The sequence below is a fragment of the Apteryx mantelli genome, unplaced genomic scaffold (assembly GCF_036417845.1).
Source record: "Apteryx mantelli isolate bAptMan1 unplaced genomic scaffold, bAptMan1.hap1 HAP1_SCAFFOLD_58, whole genome shotgun sequence".
In the NCBI taxonomy this organism is placed as follows: Eukaryota; Metazoa; Chordata; class Aves; order Apterygiformes; family Apterygidae; genus Apteryx; species Apteryx mantelli.
In genome coordinates this window covers 258,762-272,502 of record NW_027118788.1, presented here as the reverse complement: position 1 = coordinate 272,502, position 13,741 = coordinate 258,762, and the positions used below count along the sequence as shown (strand labels likewise).

At 37.6% G+C, this 13,741-nt stretch overlaps 1 long non-coding RNA gene across 1 annotated transcript; it reads right to left on the bottom strand.

Annotated features, from left to right (window-relative positions):
- Nucleotides 1-1,015: 1,015 nt before the first annotated feature.
- On the bottom strand, nucleotides 1,016-12,695 carry LOC136996609 (uncharacterized). The gene is made up of 5 exons (XR_010887611.1): nucleotides 12,660-12,695; nucleotides 7,232-7,285; nucleotides 5,855-5,908; nucleotides 5,476-5,547; nucleotides 1,016-1,057 (listed from the first exon to the last, which is right to left on the bottom strand). It is a non-coding gene; the product is annotated as an uncharacterized lncRNA (long non-coding RNA).
- Between the last annotated feature and the right edge of the window lie 1,046 nt (nucleotides 12,696-13,741).

Sequence of the window (13,741 nt, the reverse complement as noted above, 5' to 3'; positions counted from 1 at the left end):
GCGGGGTTCGACCTGCCCGGCGGAAAACACACACGTGCTGCCTGAGGGCTTCTTAGTGCAACCTGCTGCCTGGAGCAGCGCCGGGAGGCTTGAGTTTACCAGGGGCCTCAGAGAAGGAGTCTCAAAAAGGGGGAGGGAAAGGGGGGGGGTAACTGTTTCCAGGAGCTTCAGACAAGAATGTTTGTCAAATTGAACAAAATTTGAAACAAATATGAATTGTGGCTCTCTTGAGCTGAGATCATTATTTTAACAGTACCTGCAAGCCTGAGATTCCTTGTCTTCCTTTCTCTCCTTTTTGTCCCTTCAGAAAAGAAACACATCATCTTAAAATATACATTTACTTGGGAGAAATGATTAACCTATCAAAAATAATACAAAGATGTAAATCCTAAAATCTCATCCTAAACCAAGCTCAATCAATCTAAATACTTATTCTTCAAGAGTTCAGAGTAGCACCTGTGCTGGCAAGATACTGTTTCTTCCCTGAACACACAGGAAACAGTTTAGCAACTGAGCAGTGACATGATATTCTCCTTTTCTTGTAGGTATGACAGTGGCTTTTAGATAACAAGACAGATAATTTTAGAATATTTAAATTTTGGAATAATTAGATAACATCAGATAATTTTCAAGTATTTTAAAATATTTAGATGATCCCACTGGTTACAATGTCACAGGTAGGCAGAGGCAGAGCGGTGTTACTTGGGTTACGAGGGCTTATAGGTCCTCCCGTGACTGCGGGAGGCCGGCAGCCCGAGGCCAGGCCAGCCCCAGGATGGTCCCGGGTGGCCGCGCGACCCACAGCCAGAGCCCGCCCCAGTGTGGGGGCCGCGCACGGGCTGCCCCGGTGCAGGCAGCAGGCTCACCCCCAGGCAGATGCACCGAGCGAGGGCGCAGCGCTGCCACCCGTCTTCAACCACACCTTCCATCCAGCTTCATTTTTAAATTTCTCTTGAATCCACTCTTAACACATATTAATAGTGTTGGCAAATGATTTTGATTAGAAACAAAGCTGATATGCCTGGATACCACTTTCACCTTGGCTTCCTTTGTCCCCCTGTAAAATATTAGAAGAAAAGTCTCCGCTGTAACATGATTCATCTCACAGACATGTTGTCTCTGCTCTAATTTAATTCAGTAAATACAAGAGAAGTATCTAATAGCCTTTACTTATGCCGAATGAAAATAAATTACTTTTTATCCCCGTGTACACAAACACTGAAGAAAGTACTGAGCATCATAATAAGAAGGAAATCTGTTACACAGAGAAGCAGTGATATTCATATATCAAGTTAAAATTAAAAATACAACATAATAAGGTGGCAAATCCAGTCAGTGTTCATCCAGTGATTGTATGAGAGTAGACAAGACACAGGGAGGAAGGGAAGAAGTTTTTGACGGATTAAATTTAGTTTGGATGTAAACCACTAAGTGTGCTTGCCTTAAACAGAGAACAGCGTATAAATAATTTCTGTTACATTTACTACAAGCCCATTAAATGTGTAACTTACACATGATACAGCAAAGAAAAAAAAAGCAAGACTTTTTTAAACCAGAAGAAATATTTATACTTATATTTAATCAAAACCGTGCAACGACTAAGTTTCATTTTCACCCGTTCTTTTTTACTTTGATAGAGATTTTTATTGCACTTAAATCTTACTGGGGTGAATAGCAATAGAATGGTGCAAATGGTACTTAAAAGTCAGGCATCCAGGTTTATCTAGTTGTCTGAATACCATTTAATTGTCCATGGAGAGAAAAAGGCAACTCTTGAAAACAATTCATCCCAATTAATAAAAGAGCCGTAAAATATAGATACTTCCAGAAGGTGCCTATCTCTCGTTATTACTGAGAAGGAAGCTTAAAGTTATAGGAGGTGACTCATGACCTAACTTTGACTCTGATAACAGACATGAATCAAAATGTTGGGTTTAAAAAACAGCAAACCATGAAACAAAAGATGGATCCATGGGGGCCATGCAAAATTGTTTTTCATAAGGAAAAGAAGCTGGGTGGAGGTTTTGTTTTGTCAGTTATCTAGTAAGAGACAAATATGTGTGTATGTGGTTTGTTTTTTGTTCTTTTTTAAGAGAGAATATTTAGTTAAATGCTAAACAGTAGCAGAGAGGAGATTTTGGCCATGGCAAATAGTTTCCTGATCAAAAATCCCTCAAGATAGGAAGGTGTTTATGCCAGCTGTATTTGGGTGCATTGTACTTGAATATAAAATATTTTGTTTGGTTTCAAGTTTTAAAATCAGTTATAACTGAAGGGCTTCACTTTTATTGTCAGATGCCCAAACTGTACTTTTTGAGAGGCTGTCATACTTATGAGTTGTAACTTCAGTTAACCTGCAATACATATCCTGACTTGTTTCTCTGTATATAATGAATGTTTTTTGCAAAACAGACTTACCATCCTCAGTTTAAAATTTAAAGATGATCCATACAAAATCTCCCTTCTTAAAATCAGTATTACTGCTTTGGTACATATGCCCTACCTGACCCTTAGATATTGGAACTGAGCATATGTTGATAATGAAACAAATTAAACTATTGTTATGATGCTGGCTCAACTCCCATCATTCTTACATTGGTTTCAGTGCATTGTGAGAGACTTAAGCCAGGAAGTCTTTGTCCTTATATGCTCTAGAAATCACTGCCTCAAAAATTGTCAAAAGAATAATTTCTCCACATTTCATCTCGGAAAAGGGAACTCAGGTTGAGACACCGTCACCTAAATTTGGATTATTCTCTAGCTTCCCCTGACTGTAGTGACCAGGGACTTGCTTCAGTTGGCTTAGCATAGGCACACAGCACTATTTAAGATGCTCCAGGCAACCTAAGGCATCCCTGTATGCGTCTAGTGACATTTGAAATGCTCTAGCCTAATATATCCGTACACAGCTGGCACATATGGCAGAGGACATCTGGTAGACCTGTGCCCTTCTGGAGCAGAAGCTAAAGTCTAGCAGAACAGCTCCGTGTGAGATTTTCCACAAAACCTCAAATACAACACCACCCTTCTAACTTACTGCTTCGCTCGCCCTGCTTCTTTCTATAGTAAAGTATCTGATTCAACTCGATTTCTGTAATGCCTGTCACATGAAGGTCTTCACCTTCAAAGGGTGGTCCTCTATACTTCTGGTGTTTCTACACAGGCGTGTTATCATTTTTATTTTTGCGTAACTGCTTATTACTATCTGACACCTTACCTGAGCTTCCTTTGCTTTTACAGGACTTCCTGCTTATCCTGAAATCTGTAATTTGAATATGTAATGGAGAAATCTTTGCCCTAGTTGACACTCCATTAGTCCCCAGAAAACACTGCTAAGCTTCTGACGCAAGTGTCAGATACATGACCCGAACACACCTAATTTACTTTTATATAAATATTTCTACAAGCTTAAAGGTATAATTTGGGCTGATAACAAATACAGCAACATTTTTAACCTTGATAGCATGTTGCTTGAATAAATATCTAGCTTGAAAGGTTTCAGGTAGAGCTTGTTAATTATAACAAACTACATCCTAAGGAAACAAATCTGTTACATGACATCCAATCCAAAGACACAGTATAACAGTAAAAGAAGCCTCATATTCATATGCGCCAACTAAGGAACTCATTTTTACAAAAATTTTCTTTGGCCAATTTGTAATGTTTTCCCATAGAAATACAATGAAATACAGAAAGTAGTAGCAGTACTCATTATCTTGGTAAACAACGAAACATTTAATTTTCAGGATACGCATATTGTTCCATGAAAGTTGTCCAGAATAAAAAAATTTTAAAACAAACACGTAATGAATACAAATCAGAACTTCAGTTACAATCAGAATTAATAGATTTGCAGCAATAGAATTATTTTGACTTAAACCAATTTTAAACCACTAGCGCTGCAAAGTCTTCAACACTGGAATTCTCTCCCCAAATCATGTTATTGAAGATCACAGGGAACATTTTTTCCCATCTGTTTCAAAAAAACATGTAGTATTTCCTTCCCATAAATTTGCCTAAGAGCATATGGAAAGGATAAATTCCTGAACTCTCTCTATTTCTTGGTTGAGTTATATAGAACAAAGGTGCCACCCCTGAAATAGCATCATCTAGAAAATGCAGTTTTGTTAAATTCTGATAAAAATCTTTGTAGTTGCCCACAGGACATAGCGAATAATGATTTTCAATTACTTCTAATTTTCAGCTTCTTAAATCCCATTCTGTAACTACTATACAGCTGATTTTTCCTCAAGAGAAATATTTCACACTCTAATGAGTTCTGTGAGCTACAGTAAGAGACAAAAAAGTTAGTATTTGAAAACCAGATTTATTCTAGGCCCTTTTTAGCTCCCAGTCAAACTAAAAGTACTGCCTTATTGGCTGACACAAAACTGGAACAACACATCTTGTAGAAGAAAACTTCAAAGGAAAGCACTTAATGTAATATCTTTAGATTATGCAAATTTCAAAAAAAACCCACCAAAGATCTACATTGCCTATGATCTTGTCAACAAGAGACTGCTTAAAGACATGTGATTGATTGTCATAAAATCCTACATATGTACGCTTTAAAAATAAGAGTGACTATTACAAAATTCAAGCATCAATACTAGATTTTGTAATGTGTTCACAAAACAGTTCTTCAGCACTGAAGAATTTCAGTATAACCACGTCTCTAAAACTGCTTGATAGATACAATGCTGCGCCCAGAGACTGCGAGATCCTGAAGGCAAGATCTCTGCAAGAGCTCAACATGCAAGAGGAAAAAACACAAGTTCTTATTTGAAAAGAAGATCCAGTTTCCAACATTGACCACAGAAGTGCAATCCATCTCACCTAATTTTTGCCATCTAAAATTTCAACATTTAATTTAGCTAATTGTCTTGGCTTCTTCTACAGTCAAAGGGGATAGTTAAGCACTTCCAGATGCATCCCATCCTAAGAAAGGCATATAATACCGATGTGAATGAATGACCCCCTGAGAAGCTCAGACTCCCTCAACTAAATATGGAGAGAACCTGGACTACTTGGTAAGATCAGATATCTAACTCTTGGTGGCTAAGGCTAACTGAGATGAATCTGTCCCAGCTGCCTACAGTTAATTGCTCCAGTTCTTAGGGGATCTCCACAAAAGACTTTGTAGAATAGACTTTGTATATATAGTACTTGCTATAAGAAGATATAATACGAAGTAAATCATAGAACATACTGTTATATACTATAACTCATAATGAAAAGTCCATTAATACCTACTTCGTAACATTTCATTTTAACAGTTTCTCTCTTTTGATCATTCTCTCCTCTCTAGGAAGAGCGACTGGTTTTCTAGAGAACAAACCTTCCAAAATTTACCAACTATTGTCCTATAATAATGCTGTATTAAAGAAAAGGTTTTCCTTTAATAATGATCACTTATAGGAAAAGCATTTCCAATAAAAGCTGTAATTAATGTAAAACTAGAAAAAAACTGCTTACCTTTATACCTTGTGTGCCAGGGATACCTGGGTAGCCTGGTTCTCCTGGAGCACCTGATCCTCCTAGTTCTCCCTGAGTAATACAATAGCTCCATAAATATCAATGATATGTTGTTGTATTGATAAATACACGTATTGCATGTTTTTCAAGATCACTTGATATGTTTTGGCTATGATATTCTGAAATTCTATAACTTAGGGTGACGAAAATGTCTGGAGAACTTGGGAAGGGATGCCGAATACAGACAAGCTGATTAACGTCACAAAAGACGCTCCTAATCCTTAATATTCAAGTACATATGCATTGTAACTAAGAAGTAAATCATGGAAAAGTAAATCAATCTCTCCTTTAACTACAGTACTTCCAGATTCATATTTACCTTGGCTCCTGATAATCCTGGTTTCCCCTGTATTCCAGGTTCACCTTTATCACCCTATAAAACAACATAAGAGTGCAGCTGATGCATCGGTATATTTTGTCACGTGCAGTATGAACAGCAAACATAAACAGACACTGCTGGGAAATCTGCTCTTAAAAATAGTCAAGGCAAGTGACCAGAAGGCTTAAGTTCTGTCCTCGTTCTGCAAACCTGAAGTTTCAGCCCTCTTTCAGGAAAGGCATACTGGTGACAAAATAGATCTGCCTGCCTCTGCTCACCTGTCCCTCCCCATTTTCCTTGCCCAGTCATACCATATTTGTGTATACTGACTTCACATTTCCATCATCTTATTTAATAAAACTCTCAAAATCCTTGGACTTGTCTGAGCCAAAGTATGTTTATATTTTGCTTTTTATTGAAGCCTATAGAACTTGCCATGTATTTAGCATGAGGTTTTCATTAAAATCTAAGAACTATGGATTACTTTTTGATACTTTTCTGTAAGAATGAGATTTGGGGGGGGGGGGACACAGTTTGTATTCTGAATGAGAGATAAATACATCTCTTTTGTACAAATGAAAGCATTTTTCTCAAATGAAAACACAACTAATTTGGGGGGGTTATTTCATAGGTGTTCAGCCTTCTTGACAAGGGCAATATGTTGTTGCCTTTAAATAGTGTTACCTTCAGCATGCAATTTTAAACAAGTATGTACTTTGGATATAAAATAATGTATGTGGAAATGGAGCTAGATGTAGATACAAAGCTTGGGAAATGGAATCTATATTCATAAATATTCTCCAGGACATACAGTTGAGGACTTACTAGCCAAAACTCATCTGAGATTAAATTAAAAGGTTGCACTAACAGATAAGGATTTATAGTATCTATTTTAGTTTCTGAGAGCATGGGTCAAATTAATTCTTGCTGTAGCTGCAGTGCAATCAATTGTGTTACATCTGAAATACATTTGGCTCCCTGGATGGAAAAAGCAGCACATCATAACTTTATTTAACACAATTAAAATATAAATAAATGTAACACAGGCCAAAAGTTCTGATGTATACTGAGAACTATCTGGCTCCTAGCACGGGAGAACATTTTCCAGGACTGTGCAGCTCAAACAAAATCTCACGCCCATTTCTGGAGGAGTTCCAAACCTCATGAGATGACAGGCACCATTCGCTAAGCTATATTAAGCTCTCTTGAGCATAGATACCAAACTATCGTATAAGGTAATATATGGCAAACCACATAGTTACTTTCCAATATTCAATATATTGAACAATTAGCTGCAAAACTCAAGAGTCCTGTCATTTTGTCATCAATAAAGCAGTCATTTATCAAAGTCACAATCAAAACAGCACAAATGCTCACCTTAGACCCAGGAGCTCCAGGTAGACCAAATGAGCCTTCTGGTCCCATCAAACCCTCTTTATTTTTGAAAAGGCAGAGACATTTCTAAAACAAGCTAGAGGAACAACGGTTTTAGTACAGTGTAAAAATATTATTTATCATATGTATTTCTATAATGAAATAAATGGATAGGAAATACAATCTTGCACAGTAGATTAGTTAGGCCTTCTGTGGCCAAAGGAAGTGTTACTACAAATGGAAAAAAAGAAAAAAAAAATTAGTAGGTTCTTAGCTATAATCGAAAGTGACACAAGAAAGAGTGTCTTAGTTTCCATTTAGGGTTCCCCAAAACAATGGAAGTATAACTGCTATTTCAGGACTCGCTTGCTTCTTTGTGACAGTGTGTCCCTCAGAGTTGTGATGCCTTCACTCCATCTCCAAACTCTGGGGAGATTGAGAGACAGCAGTTAACTTTGGGGGGCACACCTTCACTTCTTCTGCAGAGCCTTCAGGATTGAGCCACTCATTCATGAACCCACCAGCTTCTGCCATTTCAGATCGTGACACTTCAGCACACGTGCACAGGCAGGGCATTGCCACACGCAAGTTCCTTGGACTCCTCTGACGGGCATGTGTTGATAAAGGCGTGTTTAGCCATCTTTGGTCCATGCACAAACTAAGAACTAAAGCATATTAAACCATCAAATACCTGGGTTTCTCCTTTTTTCTGTTTAAAGTTACTCTCAAGTATACTTCAGGAAAGAAGTCTTATTTTGAAATCATACTTTCCAAGGAGGAATTCCCGTTTTTATTATTTTCCACATCTGTTGTTAATATACGTCTCCCTCACCACTTCATCTCACTTCTTTTGACTCTAGAACTCCATGTGTCAACAAAAACAATGTATTATTATTGTTTTATTTGGACGTGCATATATAGTCTGAAATACAATCTACTAGTAAAGTTTACATAATAAGATACAGCCTAAAATACAAGCATACAGAAAGTCAAACATCTAAATAGGGCCATGAAATCTAATTTGTTAGAGATTAAGTTTTATCAGTGCTTCTAATTGTTAGTATTTCCAAGAACCACTGTTATTTTTATTATTTAACCTAATCTCTGCTTTCATATATATAAAAACAACCACTCTCCATTCAGTACTAAATGTTAGGAACTATTCAGAATATATTGCCAATGACATTATCCCAGATCTTCTTCAAAAGTTATGTATGATCAAAAATAAATGATTACAGTAATTTGCTACAAAGATTGTAACTCAGTTTTGCCAAAAAAATTTCAATGCTTTTGCTAAGACTGAAAGGATGACTTTGTTTTTGCAAAAACAAAGAAAAAAAATTCAAAATATTTGGAATATGAAGTAATTCATTGTACCAGGGTTTTAATAAGCATTTCATCAATTTTCTAGTATTTCACCTGTGAGGCAACACAGATAACTCAGACTTCTTTCTTGCTGTGTTGCAAGAAATTATGGGAGACCAAAACTTTTGCTTTCCGTCAATAAACATAGCAACTTGCTCTTTGGGCCACAGACACAGGGCTGTGAGTCCACAGAATAAAAGGTATCAATCGCCAGAGCAAAACTCGAGTAACTTTCCTGCTAATTGTCCTGAGGGTCAGACTTTTCCCAGTCAGCCAGTTACAAATGAAAACTCTCCTATTAAACCTCAATTTCTCTATTATAGCTAATAATTTTATATACGGCATCATTTCAAGCACTTTTCTGAACTTCAAAGATTAGATCTGCTTGTTCTCACTTATCTCAAAAATCAGTCATCTTATCAAAGATGATGCAATTACTCTAGTATAATTTATTCTTTCGTAAACCAAAGGTTTACTATACCCTGTTCCATTTCTTTCATAGTTTTGGAGTAGGAATTATCCATTCCCCTCCAGCTGGAGTGAGGTATCCGAGTTCTACTTCCACCTATAGCTTAAGAGACAGTGTCGTCCCATTAGCCATTTGCTTGCAGCTTAAGTTCAGCAGCACCTTTGCTACAGAAAACATAAGAAAATATTCATTTGCTTTTGGAGCCTAGCGTCGATTGTTTTTAAGACCTGTCTTAATTTACTTGCATACCAGTCCTGCTTTTGCACTTTTTCTCTTTTTATTTGTATAACAAAATAAGCTTTTATTACTTTTTACTTCACTGGGGGGCTTAATTCAGCTTGGCTATCAACCAACTATTTAATCAACCTTCACGTTACGTATTGACCTCCTCACTTCTAAAATATAGCTTTTTTGTGTGATCTTCCTTCTGTGAAAATCCTTTTGATATTATTATTCTTTTCTCTTCAGATTCCTCTTCTGTGCTCATGTGCACATTACCCAGTAGGGAAAAGCAGGCTCAAGTTTGGGGAGAGAGAGTGTGGAAGAGATGAGAAATGAAACTAGCGGATTTCTAGCTTCTTTCACATTACTAGCTCAGTGGGGCCCTGTGTTTCAAGTCATGTAACACGCTGTTGAGAGCCTAAAATATATTGAGAGTCTGAAAATATATTCTCTCTGAAAAATAAAGTTATGATGCCATTCAGCCTTGAAGATCTCAAGCTCATCAACCTTCTGAGTGGAGGCGGAGGCAACCTTCACAGCAAAATGAAGAGAGAACAAATGGTCAGTGAAAAACAAGAAGTCTTCTTGCAGTGGACATAACACGCTAAGAAATCAAAGATCCACTCAGCAGATAGTCAGCTAGATAATCCTACATGAAACAGTAAAATCCTATGAAATTTGGGACAGAAAAAAATATAGACACACTCTCAGGAAGAGGGCAATGGGAGTGACACTCACTAAAAGGACTTTAACTGAACAGATGAACATAATCAAACGTTCAACACTAAGATATAATCAAAAATAGCAAGGATAGAGGGGACTCAGATTTAGATAAGCCTCAGGACAAGAACATACTCCATTTAGCCAGGTTGCCATATACTGCTCTCAGCTCTAGAAATAAGAACCATCCAGCATCCAAGCGTCATGAAACTGGGATTTCCCCTGAACCCTTCATTGTCAGGTCTGCTGGGTGTGAGAAGGGCATGGGACTCCTTATCAACAAACTCAGAAAATCCAGAAACTAAAACTGTCTTCACTGGCTAGGTGCAGGCAAGAGCTGGCAAGCTGCATCTGACTTTGTCTTTTGGTGTTCCTTGGACAACAATGGCAATATGGAAAAGGCATATAACATTATGTCCCTCTGTAACATCTACTCTATAATTCCAGAACTCTGTAAAACAGATTATTCTTCCAATTGAAAGCAAAAGATGCAAAACTTTGGAAAAACCCCACTTGTAAAAATGACACCAAGAGCAAATTTCTCACTCTTAATTCAATATTTGGGAGTAAAATTGTCTGACGCCCTGTTCAAGACTCATTAATGACTCAGATTTCTGACAAAACAGTAGCAAAGGTCAGTAGCTTGAATGTAGAATATAGAATGAAGTGGCATATGTGTATATACACCCTGAGGAACCTTCTAGCACTGCAGTATATAAATGACCCTTAGGCTAATAGTAGTCTTCATACTCAGATGGCTAATTTGGGAAAGCAATAGTGTAGATCCCTAATCAGAGAGTCCACAAATAGTCTGACATGCAGCCACACATAGTTATACGAGCCTGCACAGACCAAGATGGTCAGACATACGTGTTGCTGACCTCCATCAGAGCAAGGACACTTTCTCTAGGTGGGCAAATGATGCAGCGGGATACGAGCCCAAATAATTCTGAGTTCAGCTCTGCCATCATGGACTCTAGAAGATGGTAACATTAACTAGGATTTTAGAGTGATTCAGCAAGAAAGCCAGAGGATCTGAAGGCCCACAGTGAGATCCTTGGCATCCTATTTCTTCAGGGTTTCTCTCACACACCAAAATGATGGATGAGCTGTGGGAAGAAGCCTGGTAAACACCACTGGAAGCGCTGAGAGCAGAAACAAAAGGACTCTGAACTGAGATTATTCTTGTCCTGCAAAGAAGGGTAGATACTGACAGTAAGATGGCTTTAGCAGTATGACAGTAGGCATCCTGATGATTAAGAAATGCAAATCAGTCCCCTTTCAGAGAGCCATTCACTGTCCTGTATTTGACCTTGCAGATATAAGCATGGATTTCTTTATGATTAGAATAAGCCTCTCCGTGTCTTCCACTTCAATGCTGGAAAGCAGCCATAGAGAATCTTTCTTCTTTTGGAATGGAGGTAATCCGGCCTGACGGCTCATGAGAGCAAAAGAAACTACTTCACTACTTCACTACTGATGAAGCATCTTCATATGGAAAGATCTTGAAAGGTGATGAGGTAGGTAAATTAGGAGACAGCAAAGTTATGAAAGTGAATGAGACAATCTCTGTTAATGATCTCCAAAATCCAAGAATCTATAGTAATGATCTCTCACCTGCTGCCAAAATAGCAAGAGGCTTAAGGTGAGAGCAAGGGCAGCAGAGAGAACAGTTTACACCTTTCACCCAAAATTTCCAAACTTCAAAGTTGCCACTGAGCTAACAACCAACATTTGCCATAGACTTGTCATCTGTTATTGACAGAAGAAACATAGTGCCTTCTAAGCATAGCTTCCCTATTCAGGGATAAAAAGGTCAGTGCCATTTGTACCTACAAAGCAGACATCCACTTCTAAACTGCTCGGTCTCTTCCTTTTCATATGCTTATTCTTAAGGATTTTTCTGAAGCTCTGTCCAGAGTATTTTCCCCTTGCTGCTATTTAAGTCTCTCCAATTAGACCAGTTAATTTATTTTACTGCTTCCTTTGATTTATCCTACCATTTCAGATAGACTGAATGACTGTTGTTCCAAGATTATTTTTTGCAAAATGCTTTACATGTTTAAGTGTTTATATGTTAGCTATGTGTTAATATTTTAGCTTATGTGTTTACATGTTAGACTCTAATTTATCAAAACAATGCTCTGAAAGTATTTATAGGAATCTGATATTTCTTGTCAGTTTAGCCATTAGAAAACTGATCACCATCCTTACCAAAATGAAAATCACAGATACAGTTGGACTCTACCTCCAATTCATTTTCCAGTCTAAATATGTTATATCTTATAGTTTCCCATGTTGTCATATTTATCCAGTAGTAACACCACAGAAACACTGAAATTTCCCAACTAAATATTTTCACTGTAATACCTTCCTGGCTTCCTGAGCAAATGAAGTCGCACATTCAGTCTGGACTGAGCGTGCACAATCCTGTTACATGCACGACATACATTGAGTCTCAAGACAAGGCAAGAAAACACGTCTCTTTTTCCCATTGTTGTCACGCATCAGAATATTTGCACATATCAGTGAGCTTTGAATTAAGAAATACTACCTTATTTTTCCCACTGGCAAGTACTATTAATTCTGTATCCTGAGTACAATGACTTAAAATTATTTGTAGTTCCTGATCATAATAATACCAATATTACTTACAGTTTCCCCTGGAGATCCTTTTGCTCCTGGTTGCCCAGGTGGTCCAATTTCACCCTGTAATTTTTCACATAAATGCAATACTGTATAATTAATATATGTACAGTTTGTTAAAATACCCTTTAGTTATGCAGATTTGTTTAACTAGGATTATTTTTCAAAGTGTTAGAAGATTAACTTTGGGGTTTTTTTAAATCATGCACTCCTGGAATCACAGAAGTAAGACTAAATGAGAGATTTTTCAAACATTGCCACTATGAAAACTCTCCTTTCAGGGCAAACAGAGTCCATAGTTTGGAAACGGTACATATATGCACAGGTTGTAATTGAGTTTTGAACTATTACTAATACCTTTTGTCCTTTTGCTCCTTGATTTCCAAGGATTCCAGGAATTCCCTGAGGGAGGAAAAAAAGAAAACCTTTTAAACAGATAGAATAGTTTCTCCAGAAAATAATATATATATAAAAAAAATCCTTATAAATTTAACATTTTTGATTAGGGTTCAAAAATAGACAGGAAATAGAAAATTTAGAAAAATATATAAGAAAAAGGTTTCAGCTGCAAACATGCAAACCATTTCACCCAGGGATACAGTGAAACCATGATATGGAGCACCTGCCCAGTGCCTTCCTGCCAGGGCTCTGAGCCCGCAGGTGGGCAGCTCATGGCACCCTGGTTACCCACCACGGGCTGCAGCGCTGCTCTGAACATCCTGACCAACACAGGGGAAGACATGGCTTCTCATTAACCGTAAGATTTCCCATTGCAGAAACTACAGGCCAAGTTTGGCATCATTGAAGTCTTAAATAAGCAAGTTGGTTTTTACAGCTATCATAATATGTCTACATAGTCAGTATTTTGTGCTAATGGGTACTGTAATGTCATTCAAAATTTCTTTTGCAATATCATTACTTGTAGCTAGCTTTCTAAAATGACTATAAATCTTCACTTCATGCTACAAAACATAGTGTTTCCTATAGACAGGAATATCTTAGAGCATTTCTCCTTCCAGCAAAGGTCCTGGTAAATAGGACACTGGAGTTGATAAGTGTTGAGGGAGCTGGTGGATGTTATTGCTAGGCCA